At 37.9% G+C, this 19,560-nt stretch overlaps 1 long non-coding RNA gene across 1 annotated transcript; it reads right to left on the bottom strand.

Moving 5' to 3' along the window:
- Positions 1–223: 223 nt before the first annotated feature.
- Positions 224–18,968, bottom strand: LOC120314354. Its single transcript, XR_005558412.1, has 3 exons — positions 18,614–18,968; positions 1,688–1,784; positions 224–380 (listed from the first exon to the last, which is right to left on the bottom strand). It is a non-coding gene; the product is annotated as an uncharacterized LOC120314354 (long non-coding RNA).
- Positions 18,969–19,560: the final 592 nt, after the last annotated feature.

Here is a 19,560-nt window from a genome sequence, read left to right as displayed (position 1 = left end):
CCTGATTGCTCTTTAATCGTTCCAGAGGGCTTTTACTTGAAGTAGGTTTGATTTGTTCTCTTGCATTTTTCCCAGTGGTTTTTGCAAATCCTCGTCTTTTTGTTAGGAGCCTAAGAAATACGTCTTCTCCTGTTGGATGTTTTCCAAGCCATTGACCTTTCTGTACTGCTTTATAGTGGCTCTTTAACCTTTCCAGATGGTTTTTAGTTTTCAAGCTGATTTCACCAGAGGGTTTTGAAATTTCTTTAGCCAATTCCTCTTGGATTGCCAACTCGTGAGTTTTCTCTTCATATTCTGCATTTTTTGCTTTGGGAGCCACCTGTAGCCACCTCTTTTCCTTTAGAGGCACTAGTCCCCCTGCCCCTGTTCTTGAAGTCCTCCTGTGAAAGATTTAAAATAAGATTATTTCAATCCATCGTTTTATGAAAAAACATACTTGCTATTTTTCTTTTCATCCATAGACATACAAATATCCACACTAAGGCAGCAAATACAATTGATACACCAACTGATATCAGTGCTATTGCCCACATAGGAAGTGTAATTCCTAGGACTGAAAAAAAAAGATGTTATGCTTTAGAGAGGATCTGGAATATTGTTTCAGAAATATAAGACATTAAATCAAAAAATTAAGTCACTTTCTTTTTAAAACAAGGATATAAATTCTGTTTTGCAAAAAATGTTGGTATTATTAAATACAAGTTTAATAAGTTCAGTTGTCATATTTTTCTATGTAATCCAAAAAAGGGATGGGATGCAAAACATTGCATCCCATCTCTTTTTTGGATTACATAGAAAAATATATTATGACAACTGAATTTATTAAACTTGTGTTAAAATTATAAAACCTGAGCAATATTATGTGCCAGATTTAATGTTAACTTCTCATAAGGAGATATAGAATTCTTGTACTAATTCACTCAAATAAAAAATGTATATCTATAACAATTGCTGTTTTTCAAGCAAATATTGCAAGTATTGAGGCTAATAGGGCCAACACTGAAATGTTCAAAATTTCAATGTTCAAGACATTGAAAAAAGTCATAACTTTTGTTATATCCAAAGAGATGAGGATTAGTAGGAAGCTGATCACCCCAGAAAGTGCCTGTCTGGCCTTACATTTTTAAGGTATTATTATAGAGAGCTTTCACCTTGGCTCAGTTTAATGCTCTATTCTCAGCAGCCATACTATAGTGGAAAAGTCTAAAATACGCCCATTTTGCAGTGAATGGCCATGGCAACTATACCTTCCATGGGAACTATCCAGTGGTGGGATTCAGCCTATTCACACCAGTTTGGCAGAACCGGTAGCTAATTTTTTGTTGCCCAGGCCCAGAATGGACTTCCAGAAGCGGCATCCACAGAGAACCAGTTGTTCACATATTTGAATCCCACCACTGGAACTATCCCACACTTCTTATAAACAAACAACAAAAGCTTTTAGTGCCGAGTTATTTCAAGTGGCAATGTCACATGAAATTGGGCCAAATTTATTATTTCAACATATGCATGATTCTACGTTAAGGATTTATTTAATCAGCAGTCCTTTTGGAAAAATCTTTGCTTGCGGACATTACCCTTTTGATAGAAATAAAAGCCAGTCTAAATTAAAGTGGGAAGAATACAAATTATATTCTGTGTCACAAAGGACAATACAATCTTTTCACAGTAGACTTCATCTACTCACCTGGAGCACCTGTATACATTATAGAGAACACATTAATAGTTATTGTAGCAGCATAGAACACTGGAAGGGCACGAAGACCATTTGGTACTGGATCTTCCTACATTAAAAGAAATATTTTTATATGTAATTGATAAAATCAGATTGCTTTTTAAAAAAATCAATGCATTATGCTCTAAACATTTTTAATACAAAAATTATTTCAGTCTGCTTGGAAAAACACTACAGTGATCAAAGGTAACCTGTGGCTTCGAATTTTGACATCAGCCCCATCAGCATAAGCACAAAATGAGAATATACAATGTTGATCTGCTGTATGATTTAATTTTAAAATTATAGAAGGTAAATTTTGGCTGGTTCTATTTTCTCCCCTAGAAAAGGCAAAAATTGCAATTGATATTGAATATACATAAATGTTTGTCACTAGGGAGACATATAATTTTATACACACACACACACACACACACACACACACACACACACTTCTCATATAGAACAAAAAAAATGATGGTCCCATCAGCCCAGAAGAGTAAAGCACATACTTCATTTTATAGAATGGTAAGATTCGAAGATCTGAACTATTTCCACTAAACTAAATACATTCCCTATCTATTCCATAACTTATTATTCTCTTACCTGTCTTGCTAGTTCAGCAATCCATTCAGGATTAAGTATACAGAAAGTTATCTTGAACAAACATTACAAAACATTAGACAAAGTTCTACAAGAACTCACCTCCCAAGTAAAAATGGGGGAGATACAACTATCAAGAGATGTTTGCCCTCTTCATAAATTACCAAGGAGTTTAACAGCCAAACAGATTTAATGTTTGCTATTATGTATTATATAATCGCTGAGAGGAATGGTAGTTCAAAATATTGCTTTTTTGAGCTGCTTCCAAGAACTTTCACCTTACCATATACCATATTATCTATTGTTTCACCCCCAGCCAAGGATCAGCTGCTAAGATAGCATCTTTCTTTGTAATGCTGTAGCTTCGATAGAAAGCCCTCCATTTTCAAGGAAATATTTAAATCCTACAGTAAACTCTTCACTTTTCTCTTACCATTTATGCAAGGGAAAATACAAAGACTTGCTAGGGAGCAAGTTTAGTATGCCAGAAATAAGGGACAGTGAACAATGGACTTCTATCTCCCTACCTTTCATTTTTAACATAATGGTAAAAGACCAGAAATGTGTATATTTTTAAGTTTAGTAACTGTTATTAGCACAAGATCTATGTCTGGTTTTCTTACACTTCCTATAACTGATACCAATGTTGTACGAGGGAAAATAAAGGAAGTGAAGATGTGAAAAGACAAATAAAAAAGAACAGAAGGACAACAATTGGAAAAAGAAATAGAACTTCATGATCAGTAGGGACAAAGGAATCAGGACAGAAAATGTTTTCTTTTTCAAAATTTCATATTTTTATCTATTTATTAAACTTAATACAATCTACTTTCATTATTTAATTTACATTTGAAAATATGAAGTTCTTTTTTAGCAAGCTGTATTTTTTTAAATCAATAAAATATAGCAATTCAATTTCATTTCATAAATAAAATTAATACAGTTGTGGGTTTTATTCCAGGCTGTTATGGAGGATTAGTCTAATGTAAAAAAAATTCGGATCAAGTATGTACTTATTTACATCTGGGGCAAATGTTTCTCTGCCAAATAAGAACATATTGCACAAAATAAAGAAGAATTTTTCTGAGAGGAGGCTGAGTCTTGCATTATTAGACAGGTCAGATCAGCTTTGCCACTACAGTAGCTTGAGTAGAAAAAATATATACCTAAAGCAGCGGTGTCAAGCTTAATTTCATTGAGGACCGCATCAGCATTGTGGTTGCCCTTGGAGGGGCCAGGTGGGTGTGGATAGCATGGGCGTGGTTTACTGGGTAGGTGTGGCTGGGGTATGCAGGGCCTACTGAGTGGGCATGACCAGCTTGACATCGCTCGCGTCAGGGGCGCCTGTGCAGGCCTGGGGTGGATCTAAGGGTCTCTGGAGTGCCAGGACATGGTTCATTAGAGGAGCCTCACCGTCCCTCTCAGGCCATGCGGGGGCCCCCCTGGTGGCATGGGCTGCCCAGAGCCTTGGACAGTGGAGGTCAAGCACCTAGCTCTTGAGTTCAGGGACCCCGCAGCCCAGCCTAGCCTAGCCCCACTTCCCCAAGGGGCACCCAGCTGCGCTTACCTCCTCCACGAGGCTGCTGCTGCTGTGCTCGCTCTCCTTGGACACGTTGCTCATGGTGTTGCGGGAGGGCAAAATGTGTGGGGGTGAGGGAAGCCCATTCCCTCTCCATGTGAGGAGACCCGGCTTTGTAACCAAAGCATCTTCAGCGATAGGATGGGAGACCACCAGGAGAGGTCAGGAGGAGGGGACAAGGGGATGGTGAAAGGGCAGCAGAGCTGCTCGGGGCCAAATGCTAAGGCAGGACTTCCCTCAGACCCTCCCTCCCTCTCATTATAATCTATCTTCCTTCCTTCCTTTCCCCTTTCTTCTTTTTCCTTCCCTCTTCATTCTTCTTTCCTTTTTCTTCCTTCCCCTCTTTTCCTTCTTTTTGTTGGTCTTTCCTCTTTCCTTTTCTCCTTTCCTGTCCCTTCTTGGATGCTCAAATGCAAAAGGGGAAAAATTTCTCGATGCCTCCTTGGCTTGTGATCAAATGCCACTTTTGCAACTAGTCTGTTGCCATTTAAAAGACCGAGAACAAACCAGGCTCAGTTTATCCCATGCTTATATTTAGTGAGGGCATCCACAGACAACAGTACAGCAGAACTGTCAAAATGGTGGCTGTGATAATTGATCAGAGCTTCTCTGTTTTTTTATGTGTAACGGCTTTAGCATTTCGGAACAGAGGTGAGTTAGTTGCTTTTCTATTAATACATAATCCTTTTAAAAAGAGCTCTCCGGCAGGGACCCTGCCATGGTCTAATTCAGACTGGAAATATAGCAAAAGAAAATATTTTCCCCTACTCTGCTTTGTCCTGTTTTCCCAACTGGAAATGACTGTTTGCAACATACAAGGAAGGGATACTTTCCTAAGAGTTCACAATCAAGAATACCAGTGTTAACTTAGATTGCCAATAAAGTCCTGTCTGTGACAAAAGAGAACACAAAATTGCTTTGAGTCCAAGTCTCAATGGATCCAGGATTGAAGCAGAACTGCATGAACTGGGGCATCTCCAACCAAGTTGCCTCTCCTTCCTTTCTTACTTTTTTCCCTCCCTCCCTCCCTCTGTTCCTCCCTCCCGCCATTCCTCCCTCCCTTTTTTCCCACCCTCCCTTTCTTCCTTCCTCCGTTCTCATCCTTCCTCCATGCTCAGGAAGGGGTGATGGGAGGGGGAGAGATTGCCAGCGCTGCCATGTTGCTGCCGGTCTTGCTATCCCACGTGGGCAGTCGGGGGCTATCCCGGTGAAAGGAAAGCCTCGTGGTGTGAGGCTGGAGGTGCTGGTGGGAGGTGCTGATCTACAACCTGGTTGCATCCATCAAAGCCAGAATGCACTCAGCCTTAGATCCACGGGGCAGCCCTGGAACCAGCAAGGAGCTGCCCTGCTGCCTCTGTCCTGCCCCCCCCCCAGGTGTGCGCACAGGAGATGGCCAGTGCCAGTGTCCTGGATGAAGTCAGCCTGCAGGGCAAGACAGCCAGCAGGAACACTGGACTCCATTTGTGTGTGTGCCCAGAGGGAAAGAGACGAGAAGGAGAGAAGGAAAGAAGAAAAGAACAAAGGTTCCATGGGGCAGCCCTGGAATCAGCAAGGAGCTGCCTTGCCGCCTCTGCCTTGCCCCCTGGATATGTGCAAAGGAGACGACCAGCACCAGCATCCTGGGTGAAGTCAGCCTGTGGTGCAAGACCACCAGCAGGGATGTTAGACTCTGCTTGCGTGTGTGCCCATATATTTAAGGCTGAGTGTGTTTTGGCTTTGATGGACACAACCAGATTGTAGATCAGTGCCCAATCGGCCTGGGCTGGGCTGAGATGCGGCAGACTGGTTCTTCGCTGTTTCCAGAGCAGATGCCCGGGCCGGATGGAACCACATAGCGGGCCGGACCCAGCCTGCAGGCCTTGTGTTTGACATGTCTGATCTAAAGTGTATAATTGTAGTTGCAATACTGGGAGATGGGACTGTGCAGATTTTTCTCCTTTTCATCTTAAATCCTACAGATAGTCCACAACCAACAACCATAATAGAGCCAGCCATTATGATTGAAAGTCATGATGGTGGTCAGGCAAGATTGCCTCACTTAACAACTCCCCTCCAAATCTCTCTGATGCAGTCATCAATCAATCAATCAGAATAGAGCTTGGAGATCTTCTAATCCAACCCCCTGCTCAAGCAGGAGACCCTGTACCATTTCAGATACATGGCTGTCCAGTCTTTTTTAAAAAACCTCCACTGATGAAGCACCTACAACTTCTGAAGGCAAGCTGTCTACTGGATAATTGTCCTCACTGTTAGAAAGTTTCTCTTTAATTCCAGGTTGCTTCTCTCCTTGATTAGTTAAATAACCATCTGGATTAAGTGAAGCATTGAGAGGCTCAGGGATGGGAAAGGCCCTGGGACGTTTAGAACAGGTCAGGTCCATCTGCTGTAGGCCTTGCAAGACCTCCCTCACTCTGAGACACTTCATGCAACATTTCCTTCCCCTCACAATTCCCACAGCCCTTTGGTATTCTTTACCCTCCACCTAGTCCCAACAGCACTCCTTCCCCCCCCAAGATTCCCACAGATCTTGTCCCTACTTTCCACCCAACTGACCCTACTCCTACTTTGCCTAGCTTTCCAAGATTTCCAGAGTTTCAGAGCTTGGGTTAGGGAACACTTCATTGCTGGGCCAAATGGCAGGATCCCAGAAGCAGCTGCCATTTTCCAAATGGCAACATTGAATAGTGATTACTCAGAAAATGGTGGCTATTTCCAGGATCACTCCACATGGCCCAGCAATGAAGCAGTCTGTTCTGCTTCCCTAACACAATCTATCCAGAGTTTTCCGCAGCAATGTGTAGACCATATTAGGAAAGCAAAACGAATTGCTCCTTCCTTGGCTACATGGCTGCAACCTAGAACAAATTGCCTTTTCAGTGCTGCCACAATTCAGTGCATCTGATTGACAGCCACTGGGATGGTGCTAGGTGGCCTAGCAACAAACCAACTCGGTATGCTTCCTAATCCAAACTGCAGAACTCTGGAGATCATGAAAGATAAGCTAGCAGTATAGGGCCTAGTGGGGTGGGAAGCAGGCTGTGGGGACATGGCTGTGGGTGAATGGGAGGAGATAGGCAGGGGGGGCACTGCAGTATCACTGTGGGTCGGTCATAAGGGCACTACAGTAGTCATGAATTCAGGACCCAGTCATAAGTACCTTTTTGGGGGGTGAAAAGATTGCTATGCTATCAATCACGTCAATGACTATTTGTACTTAATGTGTCCCTCTATATTCAATAAAAATGATTATTGTACCTGGAGAGTTACTGATTCGATGTATTTTTTTAGAGTAACATTAAAATGTATTCATCAAGGCCTCCGGTTCTGCGCAGCTAGTGTTACAGTTGAGGGATCGAGATGATCCAAGCCCTACGGCTGATTTCTCTCTGTTTGGGGACCCTAAATGGGCCCAAAGCCACCCAGGAGAGGTGGCAAGGAAGGAGGGAAGCCCCACTGATCCTGGGGAGATGGTGGTCGATCTGGACATCTGAGGAAAGCTCTCCAAAAACCAACAGAAGGCTAGAGTCATTCATGACTCCAGCCCAAGCTACATGCAGCCGAAGCCAAAAAGCACTAAACTAAGCATGATTGTAAACAGCGTGTGTGAACTGGGTAAGAATATTGATTTTCTCTCTTCTACCTGACTGATTTCCTGAGAGAGAAAAAAAAGAGAGAGAGAGAGAGAGAGAGACAGAGAGAGAGAGAGACAGAGAGAGAGAGAGCGAGAGCGAGACGGGGAGAGAAAACATTGTGGACTATCTACAAAGTGAGAACTATAAAACTTCGAAAAAAATTGACCTTCCTGGATTATAAATATTTTTAAAATTGTGACTTTAAAGTGATTGGCAGAGAAAGGATTTTTGGTTATTACGGAGCATCAGAGATCTGCAGAAAGAACATATCAAGAAAAAATAAATACTTACCAGGAGGAAATGTATGTTCTGTTACAACAAATGCAAATGATACTAACTTTAAACCATGAGGAACTTAAAAATGAATTTGAAAATTTAAAGGAATGCATTCTTAATTTAATGTCACAACAATTAAATGATCAGAAAACAAAAAAGTGAGAGATTATGTAAACAGACAACTGAATATAAACTAGTGGAGACTCAAGGGGTGAAAGATTTACAAGAAACATTGAACATGAACAAGGAGCTTCCAGTACGGGGCGACGGCGATGGCGGCTACTTAGTAGCCGTCCAGCTGGGAAGGTGTCAGAATCGCGGAGCACAGCGCGTATTAGCTGGCCCGCGGTTCGGAATCCCCTTCCCGGGCAAAGGGAAGGGGTAGAGAACGCAGGAGTAGAGGTAGAACCCCTGAACCCCCTCTGGATTTATTCCTAGAGGGGGTGGAAGGAGTGTTCCCTCGGAGCTCCTGCTGATCTCCGCCTCCCAGCTGTTTTTGCTTCTTTTTGAAGCAAAAGAAACCGCCGCCTCTATCTCCGCGACTACAGCGTCTTGGTGAGTAATCTCCGAAGCGGACAGAGTGGTTTAAAGGATCTTTTTTTATATAGCTTAGTGTTTTATTTCTTTCTTTTAGTTAGTTTTGGTTATCTCTCCTTTGTTCTTTTTTTTGCTGGTATGGAGAGAGGAAATAAGATGGCGTTTTAAAAGTGTCGGAGTTTTTTTCCCCTTTTCTCTTTTGTCTCTTTGCTTTTAAAGTTTTGGACTTAAATGACTGCTTTTGATCTTTTTGTTCCTGGTATTGGATTTTTTCTCCTTTTTTCTTTGGACTTTTAAGGATTACAGTGTTTTTGTCCTTTTTTTAAAAAAATTCTGTTTCCCTCCTCCCCCCCCCTTTTTTTTTCCTTTGGGGAGAAGGGAAGAGAGAACTGCGTTATATAAAATGGCTTCAAAGAGACAGCCGCCTTCTATAACATCCAAGGTGGTTTCCTCTCCCACAGCTCTAATTGCACAACCACAACAACAACTTAAACATGTACCACCGACCCAGCCACCACCCTCCCCTTCTTTGCCAGGCCTGTCAGTACAAGAGATTAAAGGCATAATGGGAGATGTTGTATCTCAAATTAGAGATGAAATGAAGCAACTTGTTACACAGATTAAATCTGAAATTAAGGAAGAGTTAAGTGGGATGAAGGTCTCACTAGAAGATAATAACACCATCTTGTGGCAAGATATAGTTGCAGCTGTATCAGGCTTGGCTACGGTGGTGGTGAAGCTGGACTCGAGAGTGGAGGAAGTGGCAGATAAAGTTGACTCTTTTGAGGAGAAATTCCAAGATATGGAAAGGAAGATGGAAATTTCACAAGAAGATATCCTTAGGTTCCAGTATAGACAGATGGAGTATGCCCTGAGGATCAGGGGCCTTAAGGAAGATATGAATCAAGACCTGATGGAGGTGGTGCTTACTGACTTAGCTGTTGCTCTGAATATGGATAAAGGAGAATTACGCAGAGAAGTGGAAAAAATTTACAGAGTTAACTCCTGGATTGCCAAGCAGAAGAATTTGCCTAGAGATGTGGTGATTTATTTTACAAAGAAGTCTCTGCGTAATGAAATTATACAAGCTTTTTATAATAAGAGATTCCAGATTGCTGCCCAAGATATCATCATTTTAAAGGAAATCCCATCAAAAATTTTAAGAAGCAGGAAAGATTTTGCTTTTCTAACTAATGAGCTTAAAGCCAGATTGATGCCATTTAGATGGGAGATCCCGATGGGTAGTGTTCTGAGCCATGCGGGGATGCGTTATAGGTTGAATACGGTTGATAAAGCTAAAGAGTTCTACAACACGGTCCTGGGTGCAGGCTCAGCTCCACCTGTTCAGAAACCCCTGAGTGGCAAAGAGTTGGAGCAGCAATCTGAAGCACTAGGTCTGGTTTCTGCTGGGATGCTGCAAGCTGAATGGCAACGTCAAACGGAGGTCAAAGAGCAGAGAATGACCCGTGCAGCTTATAGACGTAAGGAGAAGGAGCAACGCAAGAGAGAGGCTAAAGAATCTTCTTCCGAAAGTGTTTCATCGCCGGTGGGAGGAGCAAGACCCAAGAGTTCTGCAACACATGCAGGAATGGCAGATCTCCAGGGAGTCTTCTCCAGGCTCCTGGCCAAGGGAGATGGCAAAGTTCCTGACCTGGAATGTTAACGGATTGAATTCTCCACAGAAAAGAAAGAAAATCTTTTACTATTTGAAGCAACATAACAATGATGTTATTTGTCTACAGGAAACTCATATTTTACTTAAAGATCAGAAATACCTAGTTAATGCCCGTCTGGGATCTCACTTTGTATCTTCTGCTCCTGGGAAAAAGGGGGGAGTGGTTATCTATGTGAAGCAAAATTTACCAGCTTGTCTGGTAGAATCAGATCCCCAAGGAAGATATGTGATGATTGAACTTGGTTTGTATGGTAAGAAAATACTCATAGTGGGACTTTATGCACCAAATCAGCAACAGGAACAATTTTATAGATTGCTACATCAAAAAATAACTTTGCTGGACTATAGATCCGTGGTATTAATGGGTGATTGGAATGGTGTCTTAGATATACAAAGGGATAAGAAAGGTTCTTCTCCTCTTTTTAAACAGGCAAAACTACCTAAAGCTTTTTTTGATATGAAGGAGGATTGGGAACTAGGGGATTATTGGCGGGAATGTAATCAAGAGGAGAGAGACTTTACCTTCTTCTCAGATAGACACCAATCCTTCTCAAGAATTGACTTTTTTTTATTACAACGGACTTATACAATAGAGTAAAGAATGTAAAGATTTTTCCTAGGTCGCTGACGGATCATAGTCCAGTTTGGATGGAGCTGACTCAAGAAAAAGAGGAGAGAAGATCCTGGAGGGTGAATGAAAACTTATTTAGACAAGAAAAGAATATTCAAAAGTTAAAGGAGTCTTTAAAGGATTATTTTGCTTTAAATATGTATAAGGGGACTTCAATGTCAATGGTATGGGATGCAGGTAAAGCATTTATGCGTGGGATCTTGATAGAAATGAATAATTGTCATAAGCAAAGGCAGACTCAAAAACGTAAAGAATTGGAGAATGAAATTAAGTTAAAAGAAAAGTCTTTGATTTTAAATCCTTCAGATGAAAGCATTAAAGAATTTTAAAGTTGTTAAGAGCACAATTTAATATGTTGCTGGCGGACCAAGCTGCAACTAACTTATTGTTTATGAAACAAAATACATTTTGTAATGCCAATAAAACAAGGAAGATGGCTGGCCTATCAATTAAGAAAGAAGCAGAGACAGAGGATAATAGATAAAATAAATTATAAGGGCAAATTAGTCTTTCAGAAGGAATTGATTAAGAAATCTTTTTTAGATTATTATCAAAAATTATACAAATCTACTAATGTGCAAATTCTAGATATAAATAAATATTTAAGTGAGACTAGTTTTCCCAAACTGACAGAGGATCAGAAACATGAAATTAATGGCTTAATTACCAAAGAGGAAATTGCGATAGCAATTAAACAATTGAAACTAGGCAAAGCACCGGGTACGGATAGGTTGACAGCTGTTTACTACAAAGTTTTAATGTAGGAGATGATCCAACCACTAGGCGATCTTTTCAATGATATCTTACAGGGCTCAGAGATTCCTCCTTCATGGCGTAGTGCTTTTATTTCTTTGATTCCAAAAGAGGATCAAGATCTTACTTTACCAAAGAATGATAGACCTATATCTCTTTTAAATGTGGACTATAAGATATTTGTAAAAATCTTAGTAAATAGGTTTATGAGGGTTGTGCATCATCTTGTGCATAAAGATCAATCTGGGTTTATAACTGGTAGGTACATGAAAAATAATGTTAGACAAATCATTAATTTATTAGAATACTTAGACAAGAATAACCAAGTCCCTGCAGGGCTGATATTTTTAGATGCTGAAAAAGCCTTTGATCAATTGAATTGGCATTTTATGTTAAGAGTAATTGAAAAGATGAATTTTGGTGAAAAGATATTACAGGCTCTTACGGTAATATATCAAAAACAAACGGCACAACTTATTGTTAATGGAGGTTTGTCAGAGGTATTTACAATAGAGAAAGGTACTAGGCAGGGATGTCCACTATCACCGTTGTTGTTTGTCTTAACATTGGAAATATTGTTGATCAAAATTCGAGAGTCGCAGGAAATTAAAGGAATAGAAGTTAATAAAAAAGAATATAAGTTAAGAGCCTTTGCAGATGACTTGGTGGTTACTTTGTCGCAACCTATTAGTTCTGCAGTAAAGTTATTACAGTTAATTCATCAATATGGTTTGGTTTCGGGTTTTAGGATTAATGTTAACAAGACTAAAATCCTACCTAAAAATATGACTATTCAGGAGAAGCAGACTTTGGCTAACTTGACGGGTTTTGAAATTGTTAATAAGGTAAAATATTTGGGGGTGATGCTATCTGTTTCTAATGCAAAATTATTTAAAAATAATTATGACAGGTTGTGGGTTAGTGTACAGAAAGACTTGAAGAATTGGGAGAAGCTGCAACTATCTCTCATGGGAAGAATTGCAGTGATAAAAATGAATATTCTACCCAAGTTTCTTTTTTTGTTTCAAATGTTACCGATTTTGAAGAATGAGACTAATCTAAGTGAATGGCAGAAGGGTGTTAATAAATTTATTTGGGCAGGGAAAAAGCCAAGGGTTAAGTTTAAAATTATGCAAGACTTCCGTGAGAGAGGTGGACTCAAGGTACCGAATTTGAAATTATATTATGATGCGGTGGTTTTAACACTAATTAGTGACTGGGTAAATTTGACAAATCTTGAGATACTCCATCTAGAGGGATGGGACTTACTTTTTGGGTGGCATGCCTATTTAATATTCAATAAAAAAGTGGATTGGGCTTTTAAATCTCACATTATAAGAACTTCTTTACTTAGGATTTGGAGAAAATATTATAAAAGTGATTTTAAAGTACCATTATGGGCTATACCCTGGCATGCGATAGAAGGAATAAAAAGAGGTGTTAAAATGGACATGGTGTCTTACAGACAGCTACTCAGATGGGATGGACAAAATTGGCAATTAAAATTACGGGAGGAGTTAGCACAAGAAAATATTATTTATTCTTGGTTTCAATATAGGCAATTAGCAGACAGATGGAAGGTGGATTGCAAGGTGGGTTTTCTTAGAGAAGATGAAAATCTTATTAAGCAAGTGAAGGATCAAAGACAAGCCCATATTAAGAGAATTTATGGGGTGCTAGTTGAATTGGACTCAGAAACGGAATTAATTAAAGATTGTATGATTAGATGGGCCCAAAACTTTGGTGAATCAGTCCCATTGGATACATGGGAAACCATTTGGGTAAGAAATGTCAAATTTACACAGGCACAGAATTTAAGGGAGAATTTTTATAAAATGTTTTATAGATGGCACCTTGACCCACAAAAAATGTCTTTCATGTACCCGGACTTACAGCCTAAATGTTGGAGATGTGGTTGCTTGGATGCCACCTATTACCACATTTGGTGGTCGTGCAGAGAGATAAAAGCATTTTGGATTAAGATATGGTGGAATATTCAGAGAATTTTCAGAAGGAGGGTAAAATTTACTCCGCAGTTATTTTTGTTGGGTATAGTTACTGATTGTGATACAAAGGAGGTTATATTGATGTTAAATTTGATTACAGCCGCAAGGCTGTTAGTAGGACAATATTGGAAGAAGGAATCCTTGCCTACACTGCAGGAATGGTTTTTTAAAGTGTCTTATCTGGCGGAAATGGCAAAGATTTCGGCTTTCTTAAAGGAACAAACGCAAGAGAAATTTCTTGCTGTTTGGGATAAATGGATAGAATTTATACAATTTAAATTGGATATAAAAAAATATCACATTGCTTTTTCATAATTCTTATTTCTATATACATATACATATATTTCAGTGTTATTTTTTTTCTTTTTTATATATAATTTTTTTTAATTCTTTTTTAATTAAGCCTATATTCTGCTCTGGGAAGCTCAGGGGGGGGAAGGGGGGGTGTTTTGGGGGGGGGTTGGGGAAGGGGAGTTTTGTTAGTTTTTTTGTATATGTTGTTCTCTGTTTTTGTATTGTTATATTTTTTTCTGTTTTTTTGTAAAAACTTATAAAAATTTCAAAAAAAAAAAAAAAAAAAGAAACATTGAACATGGAAAAGATAACTTGTACTCTAAGACCTAAAGTAAATTTGAGGATAAGGAAAAAGATTTGACAAAATGGACTGCTGAGCTCTTGGGAGTACCACAAGAAATGGGGAGACAAGGGATAACAAGAGAAATATTCAATGAATATGAAGGGGCAAAATCTTTTTACAAATACATGATGTTTGATTTACCTATTATATCCACAACAACATCTGCAAAATTATGGAAAGACTCTTTGATTCAGTGGAATATTGTATATTGATTGGGAAAGATGCTTGGCAAAAGAAGAGAGCTAAAGTGAGAATTGAGGAATTAGATGATGGGATGTATCAGAGGGAATATTTAAAAATTAAACACTTGTTGGAATATGGCTGAAGAAATAGATTTTAGTTTAAGAGGGATAAACCCTCCAAGTAAGACAATATTTTTTTCTTTTCTCTTCTTTTATTTTGTTTTTTGATATGAGAAATATAAAAATGTTTGGGATGATCAATATAAAGGAATATTTAGATACTTAAATAGATAATTGATTGTAAGAAAATTCCAATGGATAACTAAAAAGGGAAAAATGTTTTGAATAGAGTTAAAAGATTAGATGATTAGATTTATTAAATGGAACATTTAAAGATTAAACATGGTTTAAGTATAGGTAAACAGAACAGAGAAAAATTGGAAATAATTATATACTAGTTCAAGAGGGATCTGTATTTTAAATAGTATATTATTTTGTTGTTTTTTCTCCCTTTTTTTCTCTCTCACGTCTTTTCTTTTCTATTTTTTCTTTCGTGTCTTTTTCCTACTTATTTTTTAGGACATCAAAATAGATTTAAATACTTTAAAGTAATTAACTCTGGGAAAATTTTAACCAGTAGAAATGTTCTGAACATTGATGGGGAAATAAATTTAAATAAGAATTGTAAACAGGATTCATGACGAGACAACCAAGATGACTAGATAGAAAAGAAGCATGATATTGATGTGACTATTATTGGTAGAAATTTTAGAAAAATCTTTATATTTAATTGTTATCTATCAAATTAATAAGAACACAATTTAATATGTTGATGGCGGATCAATCCGCAACTAATTTATTGTTTATGAAACAAAATACATTTTGTAATGCTAATAAACCAGGGAGATGGTTGGCTTATCAATTAAGAAAGAAACAGAGACAGAGAATAATAGATAAAATAAACTATAAGGGTAAACTAGTGTATCAGAAGGAATTGATTAAGAAATCTTTTTTAGATTATTATCAAAAATTATATAAATCTACCAATGTGCAAATTTTAGATATAAACAAATATTTAAGTGAGGCCAACTTTCCCAAATTGACAGAGGACCAGAAACATGAAATTAATGGCTTAATTACTAATGAGGAAATTGCGACAGCAATTAAACAATTGAAATCAGGGAAAGCACCGGGTACGGATGGGTTGACATCCATTTATTACAAAACTCTAATGGAAGAGATGATTCAACCATTAGGTGATCTCTTTAATAATATTTTACAGGGTTCAGAGATTCCTCCTTCATGGCGTAGTGCTTTTATATCCCTGATTCCAAAAGAGGATCAAGACCTTACTTTACCAAAGAATTATAGACCTATATCTCTCTTAAATGTTGACTATAAGATATTTGCAAAAATTTTAGCTAATAGGCTTATGAGGGTTGTGCATCTTCTTGTACATAAGGACCAATCTGGGTTTATAACTGGTAGGTACATGAAAAATAATGCTAGACAAATTATTAATTTATTAGAATATCTAGATAAGAATAACCAAGTTTCTGCAGGGCTGATATTCTTAGATGCTGAAAAAGCTTTTGATCAATTGAATTGGCATTTTATGTTAAGAGCAATTGAAGAGATGAACCTTGGTGAAAAGATATTACAAGCTCTTACGGCAATATACCAAAAACAAACGGCACAACTTATTGTTAATGGAGGTTTGTCAGAGGTTTTTACAATAGAGAAAGGTACTAGGCAGGGATGTCCATTATCACCGTTGTTGTTTGTTTTAACACTGGAAATTTTGTTGATTAAAATTCGAGAGTCGCAGGAAATAAAAGGAATAGAAGTTAACAAAAAAGAATATAAGTTAAGAGCTTTTGCAGACGACTTGGTGGTTACTTTGTCGCAACCTACTTATTCTGTAGTAAAGTTATTACAGCTGACTTATCATTATGGTTTGGTCTCGGGTTTTAAGATTAATGTTAATAAGACTAAAATCCTACCTAAAAATATGACTACTCGGGAAAAGCAGATTTTGGCTAACTTGATGGGTTTTGAAATTGTTAATAAGGTAAAATATTTGGGGGTGATTTTATCTGTTTCTAATGCAAAATTGTTTAAGAATAACTATGAAAGGTTGTGGGTTAGAGTACAGAAAGACTTGAGGAATTGGGAGAAGTTGCAATTATCTCTCATGGGAAGAATTGCAGTGATTAAAATGAATGTTCTACCCAAGTTTCTTTTTTTGTTTCAAATGTTACCGATTTTGAAGAATGAGATTAATTTAAGTGAATGGCAGAAAGGTATTAATAAATTTATCTGGGCAGGGAAAAAACCAAGGGTAAAGTTTAAAATCATGCAAGACTCCCGTGAGAGAGGTGGACTCAAGGTACTGAATTTGAAATTATACTATGATGCGGTGGTTTTAACATTAATTAGTGATTGGGTAAATTTAACAAATTTGGAGATACTCCATCTGGAGGGATGGGATTTACTTTTTGGTTGGCATGCCTATTTAATATTTAATAAGAAAGTGGACCGGGCTTTTAAATCTCATATTATAAGAATCTCTTTACTTAGGGTTTGGAGAAAATATTATAAAAGTGATTTTAAAATACCATTATGGGCTATACCTTGGCATGCGATAGAGGGGATAAAAAGAGGTGTTAAAATGGATACGGTGTCTTATACACAGTTACTCAGATGGGATGGACAAAACTGGCAGTTAAAACTATTGGAAGAGTTAGTACATGAAAATATTACTTATTCTTGGTTTCAATATAGGCAATTAGTAGACAGATGGAAGATGGATCGTAAGGTGGGTTTCCTCAGAGAAGATGAAAATCTTATTAAGCAAGTGAAGGATCAAAGACAAACTCATATTAAGAGAATTTATGGGGTTCTAGTGGAATTGGATTTAGAAACAGAATTAATTAAAGATTGTATGATTAAATGGGCGCAGAATTTTGGTGAACCAGTTCTACTGGATACCTGGGAAACTATTTGGGTGAGAAATGTTAAATTTACACAAGCACAGAATCTAAGGGAGAATTTTTATAAAATGTTTTATAGATGGCACTTTGATCCACAAAAAATGTCTTTTATGTACCCTGACCTACAGCCTAAATGTTGGAGATGTGGTTGTTTGGATGCCACCTACTATCATATTTGGTGGTCGTGCAGAAATATAAAAGCTTTTTGGATTAAGATATGGTGGAATATTCAGAGAATCTTTAGAAGGAGGGTAAAATTTACTCCACAATTATTTTTGTTAGGTATAGTTACTGATTGTGATACAAAGGAGGTTATATTGATGTTGAACTTGATTACAGCCGCAAGGCTGTTAGTAGGACAATATTGGAAGAAGGAATCTTTGCCTACTTTGCAGGAATGGTTTTTTAAAGTGTCTTATCTGGCGGAAATGGCAAAGATTTCGGCTTTCTTAAAAGAACAATCGCAAGAGAAATTTCTTGCTCTTTGGGATAAATGGATAAAGTTTATACAATTTAAATTGGATATAAAAAAATATCATTTAGCTTTTCTATAACTTTTATTTATATATATATATATATACATCTTAGTGTTATATTCTTTTTTCTCATATAATTTTTCTAACTTTTTAAAATTAAGCCTATATTCTGCTCTGGGAAGCTCCGGGGGGGGGAGGGAATGGGGTTTTTGGGGAGGGTTGGGGAAGGGTTGTTTTGCTTTGTTTTGTCTTGTTTTTTATGCTGTTTTTGTATTGTCATTTTTTTGTCTTTTTGTAAAAATTTATAAAAATTTTCAATAAAAAAAAGAATTGTATTAATTTAAGATTACAAAGAGAATATGATTGGAAGAAGAGAAAATCAAGCAAAGCTATTATATGGACTTTGGAATATAGAAACTAACAGTTAGTGATTACTTTGTAAACATAAACCCAGACAACATGCTGTTTACCAAATATCTATGTTAAAAAAATCAATAAAATATAAATATTTTTAAAAAGGTATTCATCAAATAGATAATTTATTATTTTAACCAAAACAATTTAATAACTGAGGATCTACATTTTAAAACCAACTAGGTATGCAGATCTTATTATACAAATACTATTATTCAATTATTATACAAATGCTTAAATATCAGATACATCTTTAGAAATTAACAAATACTACTTGTATTTCATTCTAATTTGCATACCATTTTCATTTTACTTATTGGCATTATAGTTTTAATTAATTTTATTGTTCTATTCTGATAAATTAATGTGCAGACATACTGCAAAATAAATATAAGCATCTTTAAATGCCACACCTTTATAGCAAATAACGCCTTTCAGTGTGCCTAATGGGAATGAGAAATAACAAATGGCATCAATGCATTGCTATAGTATCAACAATACTAACCTTATTTAAGATGAAAAATCTGATCAAGAGAAACAGTGCACCAGACATCATACCAGATAATAGTGGGGAGATAAACCAGGAAGCAACTGAATATAAATTCAAAGAAATGTTACATTCAATAATTGGCAAGGTTCCATCCAATGTAAAATTCTGCTAAAGAACAACTTGTTCTTTATGTTACTTTCTAATAATTGTTTAAATAGACTCAAAGTTTGCAATAGTGGCGAATAGCTGTAGTTTGAGTGTAGGATGAGGATGAAGGTTCATCCTTGGAGTTTGTGGGTTGGCTTCAAACGATTCTTACCAGACTAGGTAACATCTTCAGCAACTTTTAGGGGATGTCTGTGTCAGCACTGACACAGACATCCCCTAAAAGCTGCTGAAGATATTACCTAGTCCGGTATCGAAAAGTTCATAAATCAAACTACAAGCTCAGAGAAGGGGCGTTGGTCTTACCTGAACGCCTTTTCTCAATACGGAGATGGATAATCCACGGATGGGTTTTCTCTGTCTGCCTGCTCTTGAGACCAAGTAGCCAAAGCTTGACACGCCCCCACTTCCTGTGGAGTCCATTCTTAACGAGGGCGAATTGGCTGATGATTGACGAGGTATTGGCTCTCAGCTCCCTACTAGCGGCCTGCTGGCCTTGGGGTGGGTGTGGATTATCCATCTCCGTACTGAGAAAAGGCGTTCAGGTAAGACCAACGCCCCTTCTCCAGTACAGGAGATGGATAATCCACGGATGGGACGTACCAAAGCCTCACTGTCCCAAGGGGTGGGAAACAGATAAGGCCGGTAGATTGATCTCTGAGACAACTTGCTGGAGGACCCTCCTACCAAAGGAGGCGTCCGCCGATGCAAAGCGGTCTATCTTGTAGTGTCGTATAAACGGGGAAGGCGAGGACCATGTCGCGGCCCTGCAAACTTCCTCGATTGACACCTGGGTA

This window comes from Crotalus tigris, unplaced genomic scaffold, assembly GCF_016545835.1.
Source record: "Crotalus tigris isolate CLP2741 ecotype Arizona unplaced genomic scaffold, ASM1654583v1 scf7180000018898.88900, whole genome shotgun sequence".
Lineage (NCBI taxonomy): Eukaryota > Metazoa > Chordata > Lepidosauria > Squamata > Viperidae > Crotalus > Crotalus tigris.
This window is presented reverse-complemented; position numbering and strand designations above follow the sequence as displayed.